This window comes from Aedes albopictus, chromosome 3 (genome assembly GCF_035046485.1).
Source record: "Aedes albopictus strain Foshan chromosome 3, AalbF5, whole genome shotgun sequence".
NCBI classification, from domain to species: Eukaryota; Metazoa; Arthropoda; class Insecta; order Diptera; family Culicidae; genus Aedes; species Aedes albopictus.
The window spans coordinates 131,227,906-131,248,173 of record NC_085138.1 but is presented as its reverse complement, the minus strand read 5'-3'; the positions used below and the strand labels follow the sequence as shown (position 1 = coordinate 131,248,173).

Below are 20,268 nucleotides of genomic sequence, written 5' to 3'. Positions count from 1 at the left end.
TTTCGATTTTCTCTAATGCCCCCCTCGGAAAATTTTTGTCGGAATTCGACATTTTGAGGGGGGACACAAATAAATTATTTAGGAAATTTAAAAATTTTATAGTGAAATAAGAGTCGTCGGGAAAATTTCTTAACAAATCCGATGAGTTTGAAGATTTTGCCTAATTTATTTAGTAATTTTTCATCAAATTCATTTATTATTTATCATCCCCCCCCCTTGACGAGTCAACGAGCAAAGTGACAATTTTTAAGAAAAAAAATGAGATTTGTTCCGGCCTTATTTGTGGTTAATTATATAAAAATGTTCTCAAGTTTAAATGGCATCCTTAATTTTAGTACTTGTTTATCAATCATCAAGTATCAGATACTCACATATATCCTCTGGTAATGGCAATCTGAAAGTGGTCCTATTATTTTGTCGTTTCGTATATCCATAACTTTTGATGTAGTGAACAGAATTCAATCAATTTAATACAAATCAAAATTCACGTAATTCCATGGCGACTGCCAAAATTTCAGCCAAATCGGTTTACTAGAAATCGAGTATCACTTCGTCAAACTTGACAATTATTATGGTCTTATTATTTTGTCCGACACTGTATATATAGATTGAATCGCTACAATTAACATATTTTATTTTTTTTCCAATTCATTATATCCTTGTTCAATAGTTTTAGGGAATCGAATACACTCTAAAATTATTTTCCTTAAAATTACACGGAAAATAAAATTTTCTCTGAAAAAAAATTAAAATAATAATATTTCAACAATAATCATAAAATCTCAAAACGTTTTCATCTCAAAAAATCCGTTCCCCAAATTGGCTTCCAGGAAAAATATAAGAGTGTGGGGATGTACAAAAACAAAAATTAGAAAAATCAAAAACTGAAATTCACGAAATCGATAATTAAAATGAATCATCTTCCAAAACATGTTTAAAACGATTTTAGATGACGAAAAATGATATTTAGATCAAAATAAAAAATTTGGGTATAGAGGGTTAAAAAAATACATGGGATTTTGTGAAGTGTTGTTCGAGATATTTTTACTGGTTTACAGTTTTTATAAAAAAAAGTTTCAATTTTTTCTTACTTATCTGAATTGCAGACTGTCTCGAAGAACATTCAACAAGGTCCATTTTTTGAATTTTTTGCACCTAAAGTATGGTTAGTAACGTGCTTCTGGAGTTTTTTTTTATTGGAACCCGTATGAAATGAAACATGAAAATTCCTGAAGAAATAGTTATGAGAATATCACGCCGAGGATTTGGGATCGAATCCCACTCCCGACAAACATATTTTTGGTATAAAAAATAGTTTATTTTTGCTCGTTTTAAATGTAGAAGAAAAAGAAAAATTCGAGAAAAAATAGTTAGAAGCATTTGACCATTCTAGGCTATTTGTCAAATTTTGAGGTTTGAAGTCAATTTTCTACAGAAAAATAATTAAAATCTTAGAGTAAGGTTTTTAGAAAACTGAAATTATATGACGTCTAACATGAATCCGCGATGAATATTACCCTCAGTGTATATTTTTAAAGTTCTTCAAGCGTTCTCAAATATCTTCAAAGACATAATTTCAATCCAACAATCCGTTTCCGAGTTATATTTTTTCGAAGATGATTATTAGATTTTGATTCACACACCCTTTAAAAAAGTTATTTGAAGAATATTGCAAAAGAAATGGCATAACACTCTAAGTTAGAAGCTAATGCATGAACAAAATTTCATATGAATAGGAAAAGGACGCGTCCAAGCGATTTGTGCTGGAGCTGGAAATGCTCTTATGCGAAAATATTGAAATCATTGCAATTTCCTGAACGAGTTATTTGCTTTTCAATCTTTCTTTATGAGCATTCTTCTATTTTTGTGAAAGCTGCTAATTGAATATAGGCAGTATGCATACGGCTCACAGGTTATATAGAATAAACATTCTAAAAGTCTACTAAACAGCCCATCACAAACAAACAAATTCCAAAAAAATAATTTGTTGTGCCTTGTTTTCCCTCATACGCATTTGGTAAACATGTTGAACAAGTTAGTCAAACATCATCCAACTCACGTACCACGCCAATTAATTAGGTTTATTGATCCGATACCGAGAGTTGCAATGACCTTGGCGTGTAGTTTATCGACCACCACGCAACCTCCATTCCGGCTGGCGATAATGGCTGGCAACCCTGCCAAGCTCGAGTGAAATTTTCATTCATAATTCTGCCCAGGTCCTCGACGCGTGTTCTCCTCGAACCGCAGGGGAAATTTGTACCGTACCAAAGGGGAAATTCGTAGTAAGAATTCGCTCTTCAGCTGCTCTTCAACTCACACATGCTTGGTGCTCATCGGTATGCGGCAGAGCACCCATACAAGCGGAGCTTTCTTGCGGGTCGATTTAAAACCAGCAAAAAAAAAAGATCTCCAAAGTTGAAAGGATTCGTCTGGTTGCGTGGGCGATTCCTAGTACTCCGGGTATCATGAAACGCTAGGAGTTTTGCTGGAATTGTACGGCGCGGTGCGGCGCGGCGAGGACATTTGTTGAATCGGTCCGGCGTAGTTTCCCGTGTGGGCGTCCGTGGGAATCGTACGCCAACAAAAAGCAACCCAACATGCATTTCAATTTGCATGAATGAAAGTTTTCCTCTCAGGCCGACGCGACGCCGGACGCCACCGCACCACCATCGCGTCCTCGTACATATGCAATATCCCGTCCGGGCTGATGATGATGAGGTGATGTGGGTTTTTCACGCTTTTGGGGCCGAAAGTACACCAACACACGGCGGCGCAACAACGAACGGGTTGGAAGTGAAAATGATGGCCCCCTAAACTTCCTGCGATCGATGGGAGGCCGCTGCTGGCGGCCGATGCGATGGAGTGAATTAAAGTCCGGAGTGTTTCTCGGAATTCGATGCGCAAAGTCGGGGCTCGTTGGAATTGGTGGAATCTTTATAACCCATGGCATGGCATTTTTTGTTCGTGTGGAAAATGGTAAACGAGGATTACGCGGAACGCAGGATTTTCAATGGGGAATAATAATTGCAGGCAGTGTTCATGGAAAAACACTCTTGTGTGGGATGCGGCGGCTTAAGCGATAATAGGCATACTGCAAATAATAATTAATTTGAATTATTCCACAAACTGGAGCATAATTGCTATCGAAGATAAACGATCATTGTTTGCGGCTTATTATGGAGTGGGAGGTAATTGTCTTCTTTTTAACAAACATGTAGCTTGTAATCCAGGATTGAATTTGGTGGTTAGGGTTCGAAGATATTCATTGTTCCCGAGATTCTACGAAGGATGATTCCGAAGAATTCAATAGTTTTCTCCAAATATGACGCATTCTTAGCAAGATCATTGTATAATAAACTAGTTGTTCTGATAAACGTTGTTTCGCCACGTAGTAGGTTGGTTGTTTCATGCTTCCAAAGCTATCCCACTCAGAGACTTTTTGATTTATAACAATTGTTACCGCAGCCCAAGGAAAGAAGTCGACGATTCTTTAGCGAACAGTTTATTTTTAGTTGCTTTTAAGCTTAAAAAGGTGGAATTCAATTAGACTAATCTTAACGATTGATCTCAGTATAAGTGTCTTACAATTTCGGTGACTTTTAGTGTTAGCGGTTCAAACTTTCCTTTTCTTGCAATAAATTATCACTGCACTGTAATCTACAAGAACAACGATATAAGATCCTTCAAATTCAATTGCATGAAAAAGAGACTTACCGTTAATGAGATCGAACTGAGGTTACTCTTCGATTCTAGTTCCAATCCGTTACGACCGCAGTATTGTTGTTGTTGGTTTTTATTCAAAAATTCTTCTATGAACTTCTCTACAAATTTCTAGAAGGATTCCTTAAGAACGCTTTCTTAAAACATTCTTACGCATGGCTCGCCAAGTTTTTCAGAAATTACAAAAAAGCAATCCTCTAGAAATTTCTTCAACGACATCATTGAAAATTATTACCACTTTCGTTCAAGAATTCTTTAAGAATTTCTAACAGAGATTGGTTTCAACCTTCTGCGTACATTAGCTGACGCTCGCCATGTTGACGTAGCACATGCTCATCGAGCCTGGAGCACATAGCATCCGTTTCATCGAGGTTTGCGTTTTTTTGACAGTTTTCCCATAGGAAATGTGTCAAATTATTGTCACGCACTCGCAAACGTATGCATTGTGTGGGACACTTTCCCGAAATTCTTTCCTCCAATTTCTTCCCCAAGAACTCTATTGAAAAACATTTATGGGTTCTTTTCGAAATTTCTTGATGGATGCCTTTAGAAAACTCTTCAGAGATTCCTTTCAGAGAATCTTCTACGGACTCCTTCCGAATTTTTTTTCATCAGTTCTTTTAGAAAATACTCCATGGATTGCTTAAGAAGTTTCTTCAGAAATTTATCTGGAGAATGATCCAGCTATTTCTTCTAGTATTCACTTGGAAAGTTTTATGGAATTCCTCAGAAATCTATTCATGGATTCCTTCTGTTTTTTTTCAGCAAATCTTTCACGGATATTTTTAGAAATTCTTCCAGTTTTTTTTTCAAAAAATCTGAAACTCCGAATTTTTTTAGAAAATCCTGCAAATAAGAAGAATGCAAATTCTTCTTATAAAAACTTCCATGGATAAGAGATGAACCAGCTAATAAAGACATCCAACAAAACCTTCCACGGATTTCATAAAAAAATCATCCAATTCCTTCAGAAATTCAGAGCTCTTTTAAAAAATCTTCCAGAAATTCACTTTGACATTCCTTTAGGGATTCTTTCAGAAGTCTTCAATGAATCTTTTCACAAATCACTGCAGAAATTCCAAGGACTTTTATTCAGAAACTTCATCAGGAAGCTTTCCAGGGATTTCTTCAAAAATTAGTCAATGGATTCCTCCAGAAATTTCTCCAACAATATCATTTGAAAATGTTCCATAGATTTCATAACAATTTCCTGAATGGTTTCTTACAGTATTCGAGAGCAAAAGTGGAGGTGGGTCGACCACACTCTACGCAGGGGCGGGAACCAAATCAGAAAGTAAGAGTTACAGTGGTACCCAGCCAGTGGTATCACAGCAGAGCAGGCCCACAGGTTCAAGGTGGCCATAGGTTATGGCGATGGTGTGAGCAAGTATTCTTCGTTAAATTTTCAGGGGAATCCTTAAAAAAATCCTCCTGGGATTGTTTTCAGATATTTTGAGATTATGAGAAACTTATTCGGAGAAATTTTCCAGGAATTCCTTTGAAATTTCTAAGGGAATTGCTTCAGATATTTCTCGAGGAATTCTTTTTTTCTATTATTTGCTTCAGCAGGTTATCCATGAATTTCTTAAGATATTCCTTCATGAATTTCACTTAAATTTACTAAAAATGTTCTCAAAAAATTACTTGAGAGTTTCGATAAGATATTTTTTTTAGATTCCTCCAGAAATTTATCTAAAGTTGCCTTCCACATGTTTCCTCAGTAAATGTTCCATAAATTTCTCCACAATACTCAGGATTTTTTTTAGATTTTTTTAGAAATACCTCCAGAAAAATTGTTTACAAACTCCTCCGGTGATTCTTTCAAACATTTTTTCAAGTATTTCTTTAACAACTGGTCGGCGTTAAGTCAGAGAGGACCATGTGTCTTTTACTTAATTTCTAGAAAAACGACTTGCAACTCTATAAGTTTTGAGTTTTTCAACAAATGTTCTTGAGTTTTTGCCATAAATCTTAATAACTATTCATCACAGCATCGCTCTGTATTGATCGCGAAAAAACGTAAAAAAAGCTTGAAACCGAGAAATTGCTAAGTAATTGATTGTACTTAGTCCACTCTGACTGAACGGTTTTTGGAAAGTCTTCAACCAACTACAGTTCACACTCAAGTTTTTACATATTTGATGAAAAAGTAACGCACAAGTAGGACAACAGTTAATAGGAGTAGTGTATAATGTGAGCAGCAAGTTTAAAATTTGATGTTTCTGTTATTACACTGTTTATTGCCATTTTTCATTTTTATGTTCAGTCAGAGTGGACCAAGTACAACAATTCAATATCACATGAAGGGAAGTCAATTAATGAGCTTTTTAAGAATTCTTAACTTGAACATTCAATAACTAACAACTTTTGAATGCACTTTCATAGTTCAGTATGTTTTTGGAATAATAAAGTTACACAGTTCATGATAATTTATCCAGAAGACTGGCATTTTTCAAAAAATCGTTCAGACAGAGTGAACCAAGTACAAAATTCTTAAATAATCGGTAAAATCATTTTCTTCATGAAACGGGTATTGGTATATTTCAATATGATGCCCAACAGCTACTAAGCAAACATATTTTGATTCAGAAAGGATTACGAAAAATAAGGTAATTTCGACCATTTTTCTTAGAGACACATGGTCCACTCTGTCTGCACGTGAAATGCCACAATATGCTTCAACACGATGATCTGTAAAATACGATATTGACCATAATAAAGTGGAATTTCACGTGTTTTCTTGATCAAGAATCGCCAAAACATGCGTAAGGGAGTCATACAATTTGCATACGTATCACATTTTGATGATAAACTATTTTATTTAATGGATTTTAACCAACACATATTTTTTCAACTCTCCTGATATCAAGCATATGGTCCACTCTGACTGCACACTATTATCGATTTTTGCAGTTCAATCAAAAGAAAATTGTGCTATAACTCTCGTTAATTGTAACATTAAGAAAATTGGGTCAATGTTCCAAGTAGCTTAAGTAATTCTTAGTCATATGCATTAAAAATCTAATTTTCGTCAATTTTGTTACTTGGTCCCCTCTGACTTAACGCCGACCAACTATTCCATGGATTCGTTACAAAATTGCTTCAAACATTTTCATAATCGTCCAGCGATTTCTTTCCAAGAATTCCTTCGATTTTTTTTTTGCAGAGTTTCTTTGAGAAAATGTTCTATGTATTGTTCAAGAAGTTCCTTCATGGATTTCCTTAGAAACTTCTACATAATTTCTTTCAGAAATGCCTCTAGATAGTGTCCCAGTATTTTCGTCTACGCTGTAAAACAAGAGAACCTGAATTTGAGTATTTTGTTACTCCCTTTTGAGTTCTTTCTCGAAGGAAATTATCCACCTCGACATCAACAACTGAACTCACTTTTGGGTACTTTCGTTTCTCCGTGTAGGATTGCCTATACAATTTTCGTGAATTTTCTAAGAAATTTTCCATGGACTTATTTGGCAATTTCTCCACCAATTTCTTAAAAAAAAATAAGAAATTCAGAATTCCTTCAGAATTTTCTTCAAGAGTTTCTTTAGAAATTCTTTCAAAGTCTTATTCTCCAGTGACGCATCAAGAAATTCCTCCAATGTTTTTTTTTTGTTTTTTGGTGCTTTTTAGACAGAATTGAAATTTAAATGAAGTTAAGGAGTTTTAGGCTTCTTTCAAAGGTGTTACTAAAGGCGTTCCAACGCCCTTAAGACGCTCCTGACATCCCATAAAACTCTCTGGAACGCCCGTGAAAGCCTCTGATACCCCCAAGTGTTCCTGAAAATCCCATAAAACCCTTGAACCGATCCTTAGATTCCGTGAAACCATCGAAAATACTCCTGAAACGCTTCCGAAAACCCTCTGAAACCCCATTATATAGCCTATTGGAGTCGCTGAGGAGACCCCATTGAATGCTTCCGAATGCCCCTAAACGGTTAAAGTCCTCCAGGAGATTCCCAAGACGACTCTGAAAAATCTTTGAGAGTCCCTGAAACGCATCTGAAAACCCCCTGGAAATCCTGAAACGTTCACCAAACAAAATGCATATCATACAGGGGATGGCCAAAATGTTTGGGATAGGCAACTTTTTTTCTCTCACAAAAAAAAAATCAACCTGCTGTAGCTTTTGATAGAGTGCATCAAAAAATCTCAAATTTTAACTGTTTGTCAACCTATTATATTTGCATCATTGATACAAATTTGGGCTCGATTGATTAATTTTTCGCGAAGTTAGAACCGTTCGGGTAAAACACTATTATTTAGACAACTAATTTTTGAACTGTCATATCTCGGAAACCAGTGAACCGAATTGAATGAATTTTTTAACGTTTATCAACAATATATTGATACTTAATACGACGTTATAAATTTTTTTATTTTCTCACGGCGAATTAAGTTATACCGGATGGAAATTTTTACCCATACAGAGAAAAATAAGTCAAATTTACAATACCACACCAAAATTACTAAATGTGTTCTTACTTCAATCTAAATAGGCTCTAATATATCTGATTAGAGATAACTTGAGAATAAAAGTGGAAAATCTTTGGATATCAACACTAAAATTTATTGACATTGATGTAAAAAAATTACATTTTTTCGAGAAAATTCCAAAAAGTGTCAATCCATGATAACTTTTTTCAACGTTTGAAAAGTACCTATGTTTTAATAGTTTGTGAAGCATTTACATATTGTTAGTGTACGTTCAAAATTTCATTCAATTCGGTTCACTGGTTTCCGAGATATGACACCTCAAAAATGAGTTGTCTGAAAAATAGTGTTTTACCTGAACGATTCTAACTTTGCGAAATATTAATCAATCGAGCCCAAATTTGTACCAATGATGCACACATAATAGGTTGACAAACAGTCAAAATTTGAGATTTTGTGATGCGCTCTATGAAAAGTTATAGCTTGTTGAACTTTTTTTGGAGAGAAAAAAAAGTTGCCTATCCCAAACATTTTGGCCATCCCCTGTATATGAGTTATGACAGCGCTACATAATGCTAGAATTACGTCAAATCGTGAAATTAACTGCTAAACAACAAAAACTTGCGCTGCCGTAACTCTAATATAACATGTTTTTTGGGTCTTGAGATCGCTTGAAACCCCCTGAAACCAGTTTGCCAAAAGGTAGCAGATAGGGCTTCGAAATTTTAATAACGACAGAGTAAGGCTCCTACTGGAAATAACGAACTACCGACTGATTATTTAATTTAAATCGTTATTGTAGTGAGCAGTGCTGTCATGATATGATCACAGCTCGTTACTCAAGGCTTCCAAATGTCAGCGTCCCCTATACTGGTACGCCCCAAGGAATTTTTTTCAGATTCTATGGCATTTCCCGGAAACATTTTGCGGAATGACGCATTTTTTGGAAACCTATTTTCATAAATGCTGCATTTCTCGGAACAGAAAATTTCCCGGAAAACTGTTTTGGCATTTTTGTCCGACTCAATAAATCTCAACATTTTTAAGTCGATGCACACTAATTGACAAATTTTGGTTCAGAATGGTCTTCATTTGAGAATCAATACATACTGATAAACTTCTGGAAAAGAAATCTTCAAAAAATTAAAAAATAGCAGATATGATGCCGAGAGCATTATCACTACAGCTCAAAATAGCAGCCATTGTTGAAAGCAGGAATAATTCAAAAACATTACTGACACCTTCAATATGAGAAGATTTCTATCAAAAAAGTAATCTCAAAACAAAAAAGGAATAATACATGTATTAGAGCTAATCTTGTATGAGATATAGCTGTCAACAAGGGCACTTTAAGGGTATGTGTCAATTGGCGAATTAAAATTAATTTTCACTTAAACTTGACAGTTCGATAATTATTTCCTTAGGAGAACTGTCAAGTTTAAGTGTTGAAATGTCAAATTTAAGTAAAAATTAATTTTAATTCGCCAATTGACACAGACCCTAAATACTGGCTGTCAATACTAGCCCAGTAGGCCGAAAAGACATTTGGCCAAAGTATCACTGATCATTAGGCTAGACCAAAACAAGAATTATCGAAAAATGGGCTTCGAAAAAAACAGCCTATTGCTAGAAGAAGGGAAATCTCTTAAGGAGGAATATACAGTTTGGTAATTAAACTCTGTAACAGTGTATTAAAAAAAAAACAATACATTCTTAAAAATAGCCCAATTTTCAAAGACGGAAAAACACCAGATGGAATTAATGCATTGGTCGCCAATCAACCTGGTAACAATGTAACTAGAAAGGCCTATAAACTGAAGAAGGGCAAATCTCATATACAGTAAGCAGTTCAACTGCAAGTAAACTATATAACTGCACCTAGAAGAACAACCAGTCAATTCTCAAAAACTTAACTCTAAAGAACAGCATATTTTCAAAGAACAAATCCCTTATGGAGTTAATAGTTTATCTGCAAATAAACTATGTTACACTCAAACTCGAAGGAACAACCTCTGATGACAAGAAGGAAACATTTCAATAGAGAAATCAACAGTTTAGCTGCCAAACAACTTTGCAACAGTCCAAGGTTGAACACTGCAAACTCAAAAGAACAGTCTATTTTTAAAAGAAGGAAAATATTTGAAGAAGTGCAGTTGGGCCACCAACACAACCGTTTGCCACCAGTTTACAATCGTGTTTGAGTAGCTCCAAGCAGCCTTTGGTGAAAAAGTCATCTCATTCAAATGTAAAGGAAATTTATGGTAAGTACTGCTAGTCTATCTCAAACTTCTTGGTAACAATTTTACATTTATGCTGATGATTATCATCAAAAAGTCAGCCAGTTTGCATGATCTGGAGCAAGTATTCCGCACTAATTGATGAATGTTTAAAACGAATGTTGTGGGAGTATGGTTATTAGGCTGTTTAAAAAAAAACTTAAAAAGGTAAAACGGCAGATTGAAACACTTGTAGCTTTCATAGCAATAACAATAATCTTGTACCGACTTTTTCGAACCCTCTAAGCAGAATACCCTCTTCGAATGAGTGTAATCAGTTTCGTACCTTTTAAATCCGCCCTAATTGCTTATCCTTTGACAGATACGCGTATTTCGACTACCACTTGTAATCTTCCTCAGTGTCAGTTATCCACAACTGGATGGATAACTGACACTGAGGAAGATTACAAGTGGTAGTCGAAATACGCGTATCTGTCAAAGGATAAGCAATTAGGGCGGAATTAAAAGGTACGAAACTGATTACACTCAGTCGAAGAATAACAATAAGTTCAAAAGAACGGTCAGTTTAAAAAAGACCGGAAATATCGGTACCTAAATCGACAGTTTTAAAATAGAATTAACATAGGGACATTAGATGGAGAAGAGTATTCAAACATTAGTATTAGAGTATTCATCTCCATCAACTTCTAAACGGCCAACACTCCAGGATGATTCGGGGTAATGATCCATTTAGGCTAGTGGCTTTCGGGGTAACGGCGTTCGGAGTAATGGGTGAAGCCAATCAGAGGCAAATGGCCCATTTTTCCACCCTTGTCTTCCTCGTGTTTGTTTAGAAGAGTGAGCAAGACAAGATGAAAGCTGACTACGCCAATGGAGCCATTATAAGAGAGTTGGCATGTAAAGGACTGGTGCCAAAAAAATAATCTAATGAAACACGGCAGGCTGTCATAGGCTGATCACGTCAAACGGGTACCGACAGAACGAATATAATATTCATTAGATAACCATTAGATGAAGCCAACGAGACCGTGTTATATCACGCACACGATGATGGTTGTTTGAAGTACAGGAGAACCTAAGAGCACTTAGCGTCTGGTCTGAGCTGACTGGAATTGGCCCAAGGCGGCATCCATTTTTAACGTTACGCTAACATAGAGATTTTTTGACCACCCCCGTCCCTCCTCCGTAACGCTTTTTGTATGAAAATCCTAAAATTGTTGTATGGACCGTAACGCTCGGCCGTACTCCCCCTCCCCCTAGAGCGTTACGTAATTTGTGGAAGGCACCCAATATTCGATTCACTGGCTGTTCGAGCCCGTATGAAGTTGATCATTAATATTAACTTCGTTTCTCGATCAGCCTAGATAGCTGTGTTGCGTCCGTTGCGATTGTCTCAATTGGCTAAGAATAACACTAAGGACCGTGTGTTCCGGTGGTAAGAATCCACCAACAGGTGGGCCCTAATTCATGGTGTGATGCGGCTTTATGCTGACCGTGCCTAGGAATAAATGGCTAGGGGGGTCTTATGAAAACCTAACCGCTAACGGAGCCTGTGAAGTACCAGGGTGCCCTCCACAGTATGTTATGTTACTCCACAAATGAAGTTACTGCGCTAACCGGAGCAATGGTGCAGTGGACCTTGTGTTTCTCCGAGACAATCAGCAACCCTTCTTAGTCTCACTTGAGGCTAAATAAGGGCGGAATTATGAAGATATTGTTAATTAGTTTAAATTTTCACCTATATGGTTTCGCATTATGTGATTTCCACAGTGTATTCTGTGTATCCTCGCCTTTGGCGTTTTCCAATCGATACCGATCTGGTTTTATTGCTGTTGTTCTTTGTTGTGCTGTTATTGCGAAGAGTTTAATCTTACCTAGTTTGGGCAGTGGCTACGATTAGGATAGCTCATATCAATCTTCAGAATAAAAGAACAGCAACGATTAAAGATTGACTTTTGCAAAATGGTACAGCCCAAGTGGCGTTAGTCCAAGAACCTTATTTTCGTTAGGGGAATTTCTATCTAGGAAACCTTGATAACCCGGTGATTGTTACTTTCAGTAAACATGAAATGGCGAACTCGCGTGTCATGCCTCGAGCCTGTGTGCTTGTCAACAACGCAATAGTTACTACACTCATCGCTGAACTAACCACCAGAGATGTATGTGCTATCACAATTGATGTATCTGTTGGAAACCTCAAAAGGAAATACGTCTATTGTTCGGTGTATTTACTGCATGATGAACCATCTCCTACGGATGCTTTCAAACAAGTCATCGCATACTGCTTTTCAAAAGGCCTTCCGCTAATTGTTGGCAGTGATGCTAATGCTCACCATATCATCTCAGCGCAGCTCAGACATTAACTCGAGAGGCTCCAGTTTGATGGAGTACTTAAGTAGTACAGGCACAGAGAACAGACATCCAGGCTAGAACAAATTTCATTTGGAAACTTGTGTAAGGATTTGAATCTTTACTTGAGTAAGGTTGCAAACCAATACACGATGACAGCACTAACGCCACCAAACACCATATTGCCACAGTCAGTGGTGAATTGAAACATTTCAAGTGGTGAATTAAATTAGTATGGGAAACTAACCGATTGCAGCGCCACGCTATTGCCACTTGTGTTGCCGATTTCAAATGGCCGTTAAATTCCTTACACAGTTTCGGAACTGGACTTGGATGTCTGTTCTCTGTGGTACAGGTCTGGCATTACTAAACCTTTTTCAGGGCGTTTACGCTTATGCGTTAGTACCCTCATCTAGGGTATTTTTCCTATTTCCCTACCTGTCCTTATCCCCATCCTTATCCTTATTTCCTTCCTTTTCCCTCAGGTAGATGATGGAATAGGCTATTTTTATGGCGATGGCACAAATGTCCCAAATGGAGGATAACGTGCCTCTGAAGCCGGCCTTCTGATACCTTCTGATACCACCTCCGTAACGCTTTTTGTATGAAAATCCTAAATTTTTTGTTACGACCGTAACGCTCGGTCGTACTGCCCCTCCCCCTAGAGCGTTACGTAATTTGTGAACGGTGCTCGATATTTGATCCACTGCAGAAGGATTCCTAATTCAGCGTAAATTCAACGGAGCTCGAAATGTGACAAAAAATGAGAGACACGCAAAAGTTCAACGTTTTTCAAATAAATGAGTTACACACTTATAATCTTTTGGATAAGGAATGTAGGTCTGTTGGTTTGATAAGCTAAGTAAATTAGGCATGAGTATAAACAGATCTCTCTCGGCCACATTTTCAAGACGACTCCTGAAATAATTCCATACCAATGTCACCCCTTTCGTCTGATGCTGTTTATTACAAGCGCTGCCACTTGTTTCACCAAACATATCTTTTCCACGGTGACACCCGGTAATTCAATTTTATTATCCCCCCGGCCATAAAAATCCACAAATTTCCAAATTGTTTTGTGCTCCTGTTGGTTCTCGGGCGACACATCATTGTTGCGCCCATAAATAACGGTAAGTTTATATTTCGCGCTTTGGAGAATGACAATGCCGCAACCAACCGTCGTTGACGACGGCGAAGACGTTGTTTTCCTGAGCCTGAACCCTGCTGCTCATCATAGAAGATCGCACATAAATTTATCCACAGCTTCCATGCGTGTGATTTTCACATCGAAAAGAATAAATAACGAAAAATGTGCCTACCAACTTTTCACCACACACACGGGAGGGAAATTCCTCAGCCTATGAGGAGATGAGGTGATGTTTTCTTTTCGGTTCTTTTGGCTCGCTCGAGGAAATATGGAATCGTTGATTTAGGTTGAACTGGCGGCAGGTGTTCGGTGCGGGCGGGAATGGCTGCCTATCGGAGCAACGAGAACGAGACCAGAAGATTGTTTTGTTTTGGGGACTTCAACTTTTGAAATTTATTTGCGATTTAGGGCATATATTCCAGCCAGGCGAGGTAGAAGAACCTTGCTGCTCTGAAGAGATGTTTTATTTTTTTTTTCGAATGAAAACTTTGAATTGTTTGACATAACGCACATGACACCGTGCGTGCATTGCTGTAGCTAGGATTTTCAGTAGGGAAGCCAATATAATTTATGAAGGAAATTCTTTTTCATGGATACTACCAGAGAACTGTCCGAAACGCTCATAATTTTTTTTGACAGGTTTAATCAATAATTCAATACAGGTTTGTATCATGATTCTTACTATAATTTTTTAGGAACTTATCCCAGATACCTTCGAATTCAATTCGAAATCATTCCAGCAATTCTTGCTAGGATTCCTTAAGATAATATCCTCAAAATTCTTCCGAGGATTCTACCAGGATTCCTGCTGGATGATAAAAAATTTCTCTCAAAATACTTTCCCTAATTTTTAAGGGATTCCTCAGAGATTTTTTCGGAATTATTTCAAGTATTTCCGGCATCTCTACTGAGATTCTTTTCATGATATTTCCAGGATACTCCCGGGATTCCTGCAAGTATTCATGTAAGGATTTATTCAGAGACTTCTTCTTCCCATGTTTTTTTAATTCTTTACTATTCTATGTAAAACAATGATTTTTTTAGAAATACGTTTTTAACAGTTTCAGTATTCAAAAAAAGTATAAGCGGTTACACAAAATTTCTAGAGATGCTCGGAACCTTCCTGACTATGCCTATACGTATGGTGCCAAATGGTTCACAATGCCACCATGAGCCTAGACTATCGGGATTGTGAGCTCAAATATTAATTGGAGAGTTTAGACTGTTTTAGATTCTGCCTTTCACTATTGAGCGGATTGTACCAGTGTTAAATGTATATACTATGCAACTTAATAGCATCTCTATAGGGCAGAATTCTGGACAAATCGCAGCACAGTAAGCCCATTGTACAGACATTCAACGATAAAATGAAATCATCAGATCGTTCTAGCACCGTAAACTATACACAGTCTCTATAAGTTATGTCTCGATGATTGTCCCCAATAGTCCCCTCAGCTTCCAACAACACTAATTATACCCAAGATGACACTACCGCTATGCGGGTTTGAACTTTTCGCACCGTGCAGGGCGCGTTCTCATCCGAAGAAGCTCATTCCACTAAAATATTGGTGTGAGCCAGGGCTAGGAATTTTGTAAACATCCAATTCTTTTCAGTACGATGTGTGGTGATGACGATTGCACCGCATAAATTTGGATCCCACAGGGAGGCTATGGTAAGCCGTTTAATCCATCATCGCTTTCGGACGATTTTCACCTCTGGGTCATTTCGCTCGCCAGAATTGTCGATTATATTTCTAATTTGACGCCGTGTGGATCGCTTTAGTTGGAGAGCTGGTGACTGGTGATTTGGAGTAATTAATCTTATGATTTGGAGTTTGGGAGCTTGCGGTGAGCCATGTCGATGATAAATTTATGGCGTGTAAATGGTCTTGAGGTTCAACATATTGGTGAGATTATGGATTTATTAGAATTTTAGGAAATATTTTTTTATCTTGTGTTGCTAGAGCAGGATATAATTTGGAACAAGATACACACTTTAATTGCTTATTGAAATATAATATAATACTCTTAGTTTCCGGTGAAGTACGGAGTTTTGACACTGTTCGTATTACTTGATGATATTGTTCACTTTTAAATGTCAATTTCTTATTTTTGATTTGGCTGACCAAGCCATGTGGGAAATTATACTGTTGAATATGCTTTGACATCCATGTGCACAACAGAACATGTGCTCGATGAACAAATTGAGATTTGAATTATAAAAAAAAATCCACGTACGCCTGTAAGACTCGAACTCACGACTCCAAATTCGCCAGACGGGCGCTTCTATTCCTTCAAGCTACGGAGTCACTCGATTATCTCCGTCGCCAGTAGTCCTTGAACTGAACTGGATTCCACAGTTGCACATGGTAATTTCTTTTCACAATCTAAAGCTCCTTCGGATGGGATTAGATGAACGACTAACATGTGTACAACAGTGTAGTGCGCAAACCGTCCCTTGGTTCTTCAGAGTCGTGCTCTTGAAGATTTGGGGTGTGGCTTCGTCATATCTTCAACTTAAGCTAGCTCATCCTAATGTTGACCTAATTCAGCTAATTGTTGTACGGTTCACTTCGATGTTCGAAATTTTGTTAGATTTCCATCTCAAGTTTCAAGGAGGTTTTGGAAGGGTTTCGGAAGGGGTCCACAGGGACAACTAAGGAGTATGGATGAATGGGAGAGGAAGTTTCGAAGATGCTCGATCGCTAACGGAGTCCGCACCATGAGTTAATCACTTTTGATGTTGCGTTACCGAGCAAAATTTACCAAATCGAAACCTGGTGTTATTTTTTGGAATATGTGTTCAGGTTATTTAAGGTATCTGATCAAAAACTAAGTTAACCAACTTTATCTGCAAAATTAAAAATCTCGCCATTTAGGGGTGCACAAAATGTAAAAGTCGTCATATTTTGTTATGGTTCATTCTTTTTACTGTCTTTTCAAAGATGGGTAAGTGTTTGTATGCCAGGAACATACTGGAATCCTTAGTGCCCTGGTACTGAACACATGCTCCTTCATTAGAGTGATATCACTGCCAATGTAAAAACTCAGGCTCCAAACTGCTTACTTGGGATAATTTCAAAGGATTCAAAGCATGGCCAATCACCAGTGCTCTTGTTTTATTTTTTATTAGAAACAAACAGGTTTCTAAGAAAAGATCACAAAATTTGTATAAAAATCGATACTTTACTTCAATGGCAACATTCACTGCACTTCATAATATATCGAATTATTGGTTGCAGTGACATACCTGAACAGATATTGGGGGTTTCAGGTATGTTTCGAAGAAGTGTCAAGGCGTATCAAGACTTTTCAGGTGCTTTTAGGAGGGTTTCAGAGGGGTTTCCGGGGAATCAAAAGGGATTTGGGGGCTTTCAAGGAAATTTCAGGGGGGTTTTCAGATGGGTTTCAATGCGTTTTAGGTGATATCAACGATATATTCTTTGGAATGCCCTTGAGACTTCCTGGAACACTCCTAAATAGAACGACTCTGAAGCGCCTCTGAAACCCATTGAAACTTGTTGCAACTCCCCTGAAAACTTGAGACCCCCTTCAAACAATCCTGGAGTTTTATGAAACTCCTTGAAATTCCATAAAATGCCCATGAAGCCTCTTGAGACCACCTAGAACGCCTCTGAAGCTCTTTTCCCAAGTCACTTGTTTAGTCAAATAGGCTATAAGAGTTTTTTTTGAACCATCAAAAAACAAAAATAAAAGGTATATGGTTTTATGACGGTCGTCAAAACCTCTACAAGACTGATTCGTCATCAAAGTTTTACTTGAGTTGTAACCCTATGGAACACCCTGGAACCTCCTGAATGCCTCTGCTACCTTACCCCATTGAATCCCTCAGAAAGTTGATGAAACCTATTGGAGGTATCAAACCCTGGAACGCACCTGAAACCCCTTGAAATCCCACGAAACGCCCATGCATCCCCCTCAGACCTTCTAGAATGCATCTGAAACCCTATGGAACACCCCTGGGACCCCTTGAAACTCTCTGAACATACGTCCTACCTTGCCCCATCAAAACCTCTGGAAAGCACCGGAAACCTTTGGATTGAGCATGGGAAGCAAACTTTCGCCACTTTTGGCTGAAGTTTTCATGAGCGACTTGGAAATAGACCTGGAAAAAGAAAAACTCTTCCCTCGAGTGTGGCGTAGATATGTAGACGACATTTTTGCTGTTGTGAAGGAACGCTACCTAAACCAAACCCTTAAATTACTAAAATCAAACCATAGCACAATCAAATTCACCGTTGAGAAGGAAGCTGAGGAAAAACTTCCGTTCCTTGATTTGTTAATTTCGAAGAATGAGGATAATAGGTCGAAGTTTGGCATCTATCGGAAACCAATATCTACTGACCGTTATATTTCCTCAGACTCTAATCACTTTGGCTCCCAAAAGCAAGCCGCGTACCATTCAATGGCTCACGGCCTCTACAATATTCCAATGGAAAGGAACGAGTTTTTGGAAGAGAAAAGAAAAATCCACGATTCCGCTATATTGAATGGTTACGACGAAGGTTTCATTAACAAAATATTACGGAAACACGAGAGGAAGAGACATAGACAACACGCCACTACATTACAACCAGATCGCGAAGAGCTTCAAAGGGTTAGCTTACCCTTCTACCCGAAGGTGACTAACACAATCCAGAAAACTCTGAAAACCATGGATTTAAAACAGTTTATAAAAGTAGTAATACTCTGAAGGACCGTCTTTGCTCCCTGAAGGAAAAAGTTCCCAAGGAAGATCTGTCCGGAATCTACGAAATTCCATGTAAAATCTGCCCAGCTGTTTACATTGGGCAAACTCGACGAAAATTCAAAACACGTCTGAGGGAACACAGAAACGCAGTTGAAAATCAGAGGGCCCATGATTCGAGCGTAGCAGCACACACAACAGAACTAAACCATTCAGTAAACTGGGATCACGCTAAGCTGAAAAAGTGTGTGAGGAAAGTCTCACACCTCAACGCATGGGAGTCGATGTACATTGCGACTGCGGAGCAGCCATTGATGAATGAAGACGAAGCTCCAATAACATCTACACTATTCCACTTGACGAAACGAAAAATCAAATGACCTACCACCAACGTGTTTGACGTATACTGTTCCAAGTGTGAAGCTGTATTAGTTTTACTTAGTAATCAGTTGGACATCGTCCTGATGATGGGTGACAACAAACCCGAAACCGGTCGTTAAAAAAGGTAAATTTATATCCTTTTTCCGTTATTTGTAAGAACAAAAAGTGTTATGTCCTGTTCCACGTCGTGTCGTGTGATTGTGATATAGTTCTTACGTTGCACTAATCTCAAAAATATGAGGGAAAAAGTAATTCTAAACAATGCAAAAGTGTAAAGGAAATTTTCTCAGTTCATGCAGCTATGGTGTGACTTTGGTTTTTGTGATCAGTGTTCCAGTTGAGCTCATTTCGTAAGAGTAATTTCCTAAAATTACTTAACGATAACGATAAGTTTTTCAGAAACTGTTCAACAACTGGTGAATCATCTGATGTTTCCCTTAACCATTATTCTCCGCAGACAAAGTAATTTGGTTCTTGTTATTCTCTTGGTAAACCTAGATTACCCAAGTAACCATTAAGCCCTAAAATGGCATCATATCGGTTCTATAGTCGAATATAGAACCAGGGTAACAGAGCTAATAGGTACTATATCCTACAATAGAGCTACTCAAAAGCCACTTTTGGCGCATTATTCCGCTGATATACGGCCAGCTCCAAAAATGCGTTCCGAGTCTCTGAAGAGAAAGCTGTCAAAAACTGGGACAAGGAAAAAAGAAAAAAAAAAGATATGTTTATCTGCTGTCCTTTTCTTGCAGCTTGTGCACCCATTTCAACTGATTTTTTTGCTGCTCGATGCAGATTCCAGATTAAGTCCTCAAGATCTTCTGCTTTTCTATGTTTAATCTCGCCACGCTTCCAATCTGATTCACCGATGTATCTTGGATTTTGGTTGCTAAGAAGCGTATTTAAACAAAAGAAAATATCGGCTGCATTAATTTCCACGAACCGGGAAGAAACAGTTCCGTACAAAAGCCCGAGTGAAAGCTAATCCAATCCGAAAAATTGGATGGTCATGATAAGGTTGTTTGCGCTGAAATGAAGATTTGAGAAATGTTGTTCGATTGTATAGGAGGAGCGAGATGGGATCCGTTCTATGTATCTAATGAGGATGAATTGAAGTTGTTGTGGAGCTTCTCGAGATTGGTGAAGAAAAATGTGTGACGTTACCATTGAGGAGGGTAAATCACCTTATGTGATACAGGGGAAGTTGAAAACGATCGACCATAATTCTAAACGAAAAACAGCCACCAGATAACAGGTAACAGCTACCATGGTACAATCAAGTAGAGCCT

The 20,268-nt window shown here is 37.8% G+C and overlaps 1 protein-coding gene across 1 annotated transcript in view; it reads right to left on the bottom strand.

The window, feature by feature from the left end:
• The window catches only part of LOC109405980 (dendritic arbor reduction protein 1), a 395,303-nt gene that overhangs the window by 106,488 nt on the left and 268,547 nt on the right, over positions 1-20,268 (bottom strand). The gene's annotated exons all lie outside the window — the stretch shown is intronic.